General features: G+C 46.8%; 1 long non-coding RNA gene across 1 annotated transcript in view; it reads right to left on the reverse strand.

Moving 5' to 3' along the window:
• Positions 1–6,576, reverse strand: part of LOC116528847 — a 21,715-nt gene extending 15,139 nt beyond the window's left edge. The window contains exons 1-2 of the long non-coding RNA XR_004259242.1: positions 6,566–6,576; positions 6,291–6,294 (exon numbers count right to left, since the gene is read on the reverse strand). This is a non-coding gene — a long non-coding RNA (uncharacterized LOC116528847). The remainder of the gene's footprint in view (positions 1–6,290; positions 6,295–6,565) is intronic.
• Between the last annotated feature and the right edge of the window lie 213 nt (positions 6,577–6,789).

Consider the following 6,789-nt stretch of genomic DNA (forward strand, 5'->3'; position numbering starts at 1 on the left):
TCGCTGCAGGCCAGGCAGAGGCCGGGGGGCTGCTCGGGGATGAGGATCGAGGTCGCTGCAGGCCAGGCAGAGGCCGGGGGGCTGTTCAGGTTTGAGAATTGAGCAAGCATCAAGTTGAGCAAGCAAGAAAGAAAAGGGGCGTCTGAGCATATGGAAAGGAGAAATAACTGCAGGCAAGTTTCCCAGGAAACAGACAGAGGAAACCAAGGCCCAGCGGAGCGTGTCCTCCCCGACAGAGGTCGCCAGGGAAGGGGCGGGTGGACAGCTGAGGACATGTAAGGGTTTCTGTTGTCGGTGACGGAGGAACCAAGGCGACTGCACTGTGAGTTGAGGCATCATTGCCTTGGGAGGTGGACGCCTGTTAGGAGCCCGCTCTTCACAGAATGAACAGCACCTTCACAGCACTGGGATCAGCAGGGAAGCCTGAACACTGGCTGGGTCCTCCCTCTGTCACTCTCTGGGGGCCCCTGAGCAAATTCCTGAAATGCTTTAAACCTTGGTTTTCTTACCTTTCTTTATTGGAGATAATAATCTAGTTACCTCAGGGGGTTGTTGCAAGTGAACACACACAAAGCTGCGTCGGACACACACCACACAGCAGTAAAAGGGAATGAGTCACAGTCATGCGTGAGCACAGTGCCGTCGTCAGGACAGCCACGCTCCTTTATCTTCAAAAATGTCCATGGAGAGCTGAGGCAAAAACCGTCAATGTGGAAGTCTACATTCAGTGAAAATGCACTCCCAAATGAGGGCAAAGGAACGGGCTTTTCAGACAGAGACCTCTGGCAGGAGACGGGCGGAGGAAGGAGCTTCTTCGGCCAGCTGGAAGCCGGGGTCTGCCAGAGGCATGGGGGGCACCAGCAGTGCGTATTCGGGTAGACACACAGTTAGCTTCCCAACATTCTCATTTTCTTTAAAACAACTGTTTAAGGAAAAAATATATTTTGGCATTAATAACATGTAGAAATAAAACGTATGACACAACACAAAGAGGGAAAGAGGAAATGATGAGCTAGATGCACGTGGTACCTCTAGGGCAGCCGTGAACCATACGGCAGAGAGACAGAGACGAGCAAGCCAAGAGAAACGAAGTGTCATTCTGAAGAACAGCTACTCCAAGCTGTTGACAGAGTGAGACTGTGAAGTATTTGAAGAGATGTATTCAGAGGCAAGTGTGAGTGACGAACGGCTCATAACAAAGCCCTCAGGTGGTCCTGAGAACATGTGCCCAAGGTGGTCGGGACACAGACTAATTTATTTTTAGGGAGACACGAGGCATCAATCAAATACATGTAAGATGTACTTTGGTTTGGTCTGGAAAGGGGGCTGGAGACGGCTTCCAGGTTATAGGTAGATTTAAAATGTTTCTGATTGACAACTGGCTGAAAGAGTTAAGTTATTGTCTAAAGACGTGGAATCAACAGGAAGGAATGTCTGGGTTGTGATAAGGGGCTGTGGAGACCAAACTTTCCCCATGCAGATGAAGGCTCCAGGTAGCAGCTTCAGAGGGAACAGATTCCCATGAGGCTTAAGGAGTCTATTCATCAGTAATTCCAAAAGGGAAAGGGTCTCATGAGGCCTGTCCGACCCCTGCCCCCATCATGCCCTGAGCCAGCCCCTCGGGTTAGCCTTGGAACGCCCTCCCTGACAGGAGGGGTCCATTCAGATGGCTGAGGGGGCTTAGAATTTTATTTTTGTTTCACAAAAGGCAGACAGGAAATTCACTTTTAAAAGCTGACAGTCATGTAGCATTACATCCAACAGCAGCAGCACACACCGGGACAGGCACAGGTGGCTCATGAAACAGGTGTTAATATATTTAAAGGATTAAAATTATGCAGAATGCATCCTCTGACCACAATGAAATTAGGTATCTAACAGAAAGATAAATACATGGTTAGAAATTAAGCAATATATTTTTGAATGAATCTAATATAAGGAGATAATTCTAAATAAATAACACACTTGTAAATCAATAATCCAAGTCAAAGAAAAATCACAAAGAACATTAGAAAATGTTTTGAATTTGATGAATATGAAATAATTGACCAAAAATTTGTCAGATGCACTAGAGCATGTTTTGAGAGACAGTGATGGATTCAGATGGTTATATGATGCTGTGGAGTGTGTACCTCCAAAATTTGTGTGTTGAAATGGTCACCCCCAAAGCAATGGTATCAGGAGGCAGGGCCTGTAGAATGTGATTGGATCGTGTGGGTGGAGTCTGTGAATGGGACTCGTGCCCTTGTAAGAGCCCAGAGAACTAGCCAGTCCCTTCCACCATGCGAGGACACAGCAAGCAGGCACCATTGAAGATCCAGGATGCAGCCCTTACCAGACAGTGAATCTGCCGGCACCTCGATCTGGGACTTCCCAGCCTCTGGATGTGAGAAATACATTTGACTTGGTTATGAATCAACCAATTTACAGTACTTTGTTATAACAGCCCAAAGGGTCTAACAAGTGAAAACCACAAAACGTGGTTGAAAAAAAAAATGAAGACCAAAATAAATGGAGACGTATACCACGTTATTGTCAAACCTAATATTAAGATGTCAGTACTCTCCAAATTTATACATAGATTCAATCCAAAGCCCAGCAAAATTCTGGCTTGCTTTATAGAAAAATGACAAGCTGATTCTAAAATGGATATGGAAGTGCAAATAGTCAAAGTTTAAAAGAACAAAGTTGGAAGACTTATTCTACCTAATACCAAGATTTATCACAAACCAAGATATTGTGATATTGGCAAAAGGCTAGACACATAGATCAACTGAGTTACACAGAGAGTATAAAACTTCATCCACCTACATTGGGTCAGGTTATTTTCTTTTTTTACTGTTTTTTTTTTTTTTTTTTTTTTTTTTTGTCGGTGGTGTTGTGGAGACAGAGTCTTGCTCTGTCACCCAGGCTGGAGTGCAGTGGCACAATCTCAGCTCACTGTAGCCTCCGCCTCCCAGGTTCCAGCAGTTCTCCTGCCTCAGCCTCCCAAGTAGCAGGGATTATAGGTGTGCACCACCACACCCAGATAATTTTTGTATTTTTAGTAGAGACGGGGTTTCATTACCTTGGCCACGCTAGACTTTAACTCCTGACTTCAAGTGATCGTCGTGCCTTGGCTCTCAAAGTGCTGGGATTACAGACGTGAGCCACCGCGCCCAGCCAGCTCAAGTTATTTTCAACAGAAATGCCAGACTGGGTGCAGTGGCTCACACCTGTAAATACCAGTACTTTGGGAGGCCAAGGCAAGTGGATCACTTGAGCCCAGGAGTTCAAGACCAGCCTGGGCAACGTGGTGAAACCCATCTCTACTAAAAATACAAAACATTAGCTGAGTGTGGTGACACGCACCTGTAGTCCCAGCTACTCAGGAGGCTGAGGTAGGAGAATCACCTAAGCCTGGGAAGTCAAGGCTGCAATGAGCCATAATACCACCCCTGCACTCCAGCCTCAGTCATGGGAGTGAGATCCTGTCTCAAAAAAGCAAAAAACAAACAAAAAAAACAAAGATGGCAAGGCAATTTTGACAAAAAAGCCAAACATGTAAAATATTTAGAGAGGTTTACCCTTGGGCCCAGGAGGTTGAGGCTGCGTGACCCTGTGATTACGCCACTGCCCTCCAGCCTGGGGACAGAGCAAGATTCCATCTCAAAAAAGAAAAGAAAAGAAAGAAGAAAGTGGTTTATTCTGAGCCAATGCAAGTGACCATGGCCCAGGGAACAGTTGTAGGAGGTCCTGAGAACATGCGTGAGATAACTGGGTTCCAGGCTGGTTTTACACATTTTGGGGAGGCAGAAGTTGTAGGCGAAGGTGTAGACTGATGCAGGTTAGTGTACTTTGGTTTGGCCTGGAAAGTCAGAGCATCTTGAAGCAAAGGTTGGCAGGATCACAGATGGAGTTGAAGATTTTCTGATAGGCAACTGGTTGAAAGAGTTAAAGACTTGAAGTCAAGGCCGGACACAGTGGCTGACGCTTGTAATCCCAGCACTTTGGGAGGATGAGGCAGGCGGATCACCTGAGGTCAGCAGTTCGAGACCAGCCTGACCAACATGGAGAAACCCCATGTCTACCAAAAGTACAAAAGTAGCCAGGCGTGGTGGCACATGCCTGTAATCCCAGCTACTCGGGAGGCTGAGGCAGGAGAATCGCTTGAACCCAGGAGGCAGAGGTTGCAGTGAGCTGAGATTGTGCCATTGTACTCCAGCCTGGGCAACAAGAGTGAAACTCTGTCTCAAAAAAAAAAAAAAAAAAAAAAAAAAAGGACTTGAAGTCAGTAGAAAGAAAGGCTTAAGATAGGATAAGGGGGTACTGGGGTGGAGGTGGTGGCTCATGCCTGGAATCCCAACACTTTGGGAGGCCACGGAGGGTGGTCATTTGAGTCCAGGAGTTTGGGACCAGCCTGGGCAATACAGTGGAATAAAAACTCAAAAAATTAGCTGGGCATTGTGGCACATGCCTGTAGTCCCAGCTACTCAGGAGGCTGAGGCAGGAGGATCTCTCGAGCCTGGGAGGTCAAGGCCACAGTCAGCCATGATTGTGCCACTTTCCTCCAGCGTGGGTGACAGAGCAAGACCCTGTCTCAAAATAAAATACATTAAAAAATTTAAAATGGAAAGCTTGCTGTTTCACAGATACCATTAAGAAAACAAAAGGGCAAGGCATAGAATGGGAGAAAATAGTTACAATACATAGAGCTCACAAAGGTCTGTGTCCAAGCTATGTCAAGAACACTCAGAATTCAATAATAAGAAAACAACCCATTCTTAAAAATATGCCAAAGTTTAAATAGACACTTCACTGAAAAAGATACCAATGGACATTAGACACATGAAAGGACCCTCCATGCCATTAGTTGTCAGAAAAATGCAAATGAGAATGACAATCAGATACTATTACAGAGCTATTATAAGTTTTTTTTTTTTTTTTGTTTGTTTGTTTGTTTGTTTGTTTGTTTTTGAGACGGAGTTTTGCTCTTGTTACCCAGGCTGGAGTGCAATGGCGCGATCTCGGCTCACCGCAACCTCCGCCTCCCGGGTTCAGGCAATTCTCCTGCCCCAGCCTCCTGAGTAGCTGGGACTACAGGCACGCGCCACCATGCCCAGCTAATTTTTTGTATTTTTAGTAGAGACGGGGTTTCACCATGTTGACCAGGATGGTCTCGATCTCTTGACCTCGTGATCCACCCGCCTCGGCCTCCCAAAGTGCTGGGATTACAGGCTTGAGCCACCGCGCCCGGCCCTATAAGTTTTCTTAAAAAAAACAATTGCGTGTGGTGCTGCACACCTGTAATCCCAGCTACTTGGGAGGCTGAGGAGGGAGGATCACTGGAGGCTAGGACTTGAGAGGAACCTGACAATGCAGCAAGACTCTGTTGCAAAGGACAAAAAGGAAAAGATTTACAAAGAAAAAGACTGACAATACCAAGTGTTGGCAGAGATGTGGAGACGTTATTGCCGGGAATGTGCAGTGGTGCAGCCACTTTGGAGAAACAGGGAGCAGTTTCTCTGAAAGTTAAAGACACGCCTCCCACATGCCGCAGCCATTCCACTCCCAGGGTCCAAGACCTACACACAAATGTTCACAGCAGCTTTATTTGCAACAACCAAAAAACTGGAAACAACAACCCAAATGTCCTTCGACAGGTGAAGAAGCGAACAATTATGGTAGAGCCGAACAGTGGGACGTGCTTTCACACTGGGAAGGGTGAACGCGGAGTGCGTACGGCACCTGGGTGAGCCTCAGAAACGTCACCCAAAGAGAGAGAACCCGGACACGACAAGGTACACACTCGGGGATTCCAACCGAGTGAAATTCTGTGATACAAAACTCATCTCTAGACCCGTGGCGGTGTGGGTTTAGGGGTCAGGGTGAACCACAGGGGCGTGAGGGAGCCTTTTGGACTGAGGAACATGTTTCCTATCTTGATTGGGGTGGTGGTTTCATGGGTACGTATACTTGTCAAAATTATTCAAACTGAGCACCAAAAACGAGTTTCTTTATTTTATGTAAACTACCCTCAATGAAGTTGATTTTTAAAGTCGAAAGAGGCCAGGCGCAGTGGCCCACGCTTGTAACCCCCGCACTTTGGGAGGCTGAGGCAGGTGGACCACTTGAGGTCAGGAGTTTGAGACCAGCCCAGCCAACATGGCGAAACCCCATCTGTCCTAAAAATGTAAAAATTAGCCCAGCATGGTGGCAGGTGCCTGTAATCCCAGCTACTTGGGAGGCTGAGGCAGGAGAATCACTTGAACCTGGAAGGTGGAGGTTGCGGTGAGCCAAGATCACACCACTGCACTCTAGCCTGGGAAACAGAGCAAGACTCTGTCTCAAAAAATAAAAGAAAAATGGAAAATGAAGAAGGCATTTTTACATAGCTCTACCTAGATAGACCAATAGTTCTTCATTGAGGATCTTTTTCAAAGTCAGTACCATGGTCATTGTGAGCTTTCTTAATGCTCTTGTCTGGTCCTAAAGTTTTCTTCCTATGAAACAGAAACAGACAATGGGCAGAGTGACTGATGACTGATGCCGCTGTGTGGCTCCTAACGAGACCACCTGGGACCACAGAGGAGCAGGAGTCTGCAGGTCTGTCGTCACAGCCTCCGTCTCGTCACCAGCTCCTTGGGAGAGATGTTAACATCGTTCTGACACATCTGCCCTGTGATGATGCTCAGTGCTCTATTGCAATGGCCGCATAGAGCCTTTTTTTTTTTTTTTTGAGATGGAGTGTTGCTCTGTCGCCAGGCTGGAGTGCAATGGCGCCATCTTGCCTCACTGCAACCTCCGCCT

The sequence above is a fragment of the Sapajus apella genome, unplaced genomic scaffold (assembly GCF_009761245.1).
Source record: "Sapajus apella isolate SASKATOON/1434 unplaced genomic scaffold, GSC_monkey_1.0 scaffold60, whole genome shotgun sequence".
NCBI classification, from domain to species: Eukaryota; Metazoa; Chordata; class Mammalia; order Primates; family Cebidae; genus Sapajus; species Sapajus apella.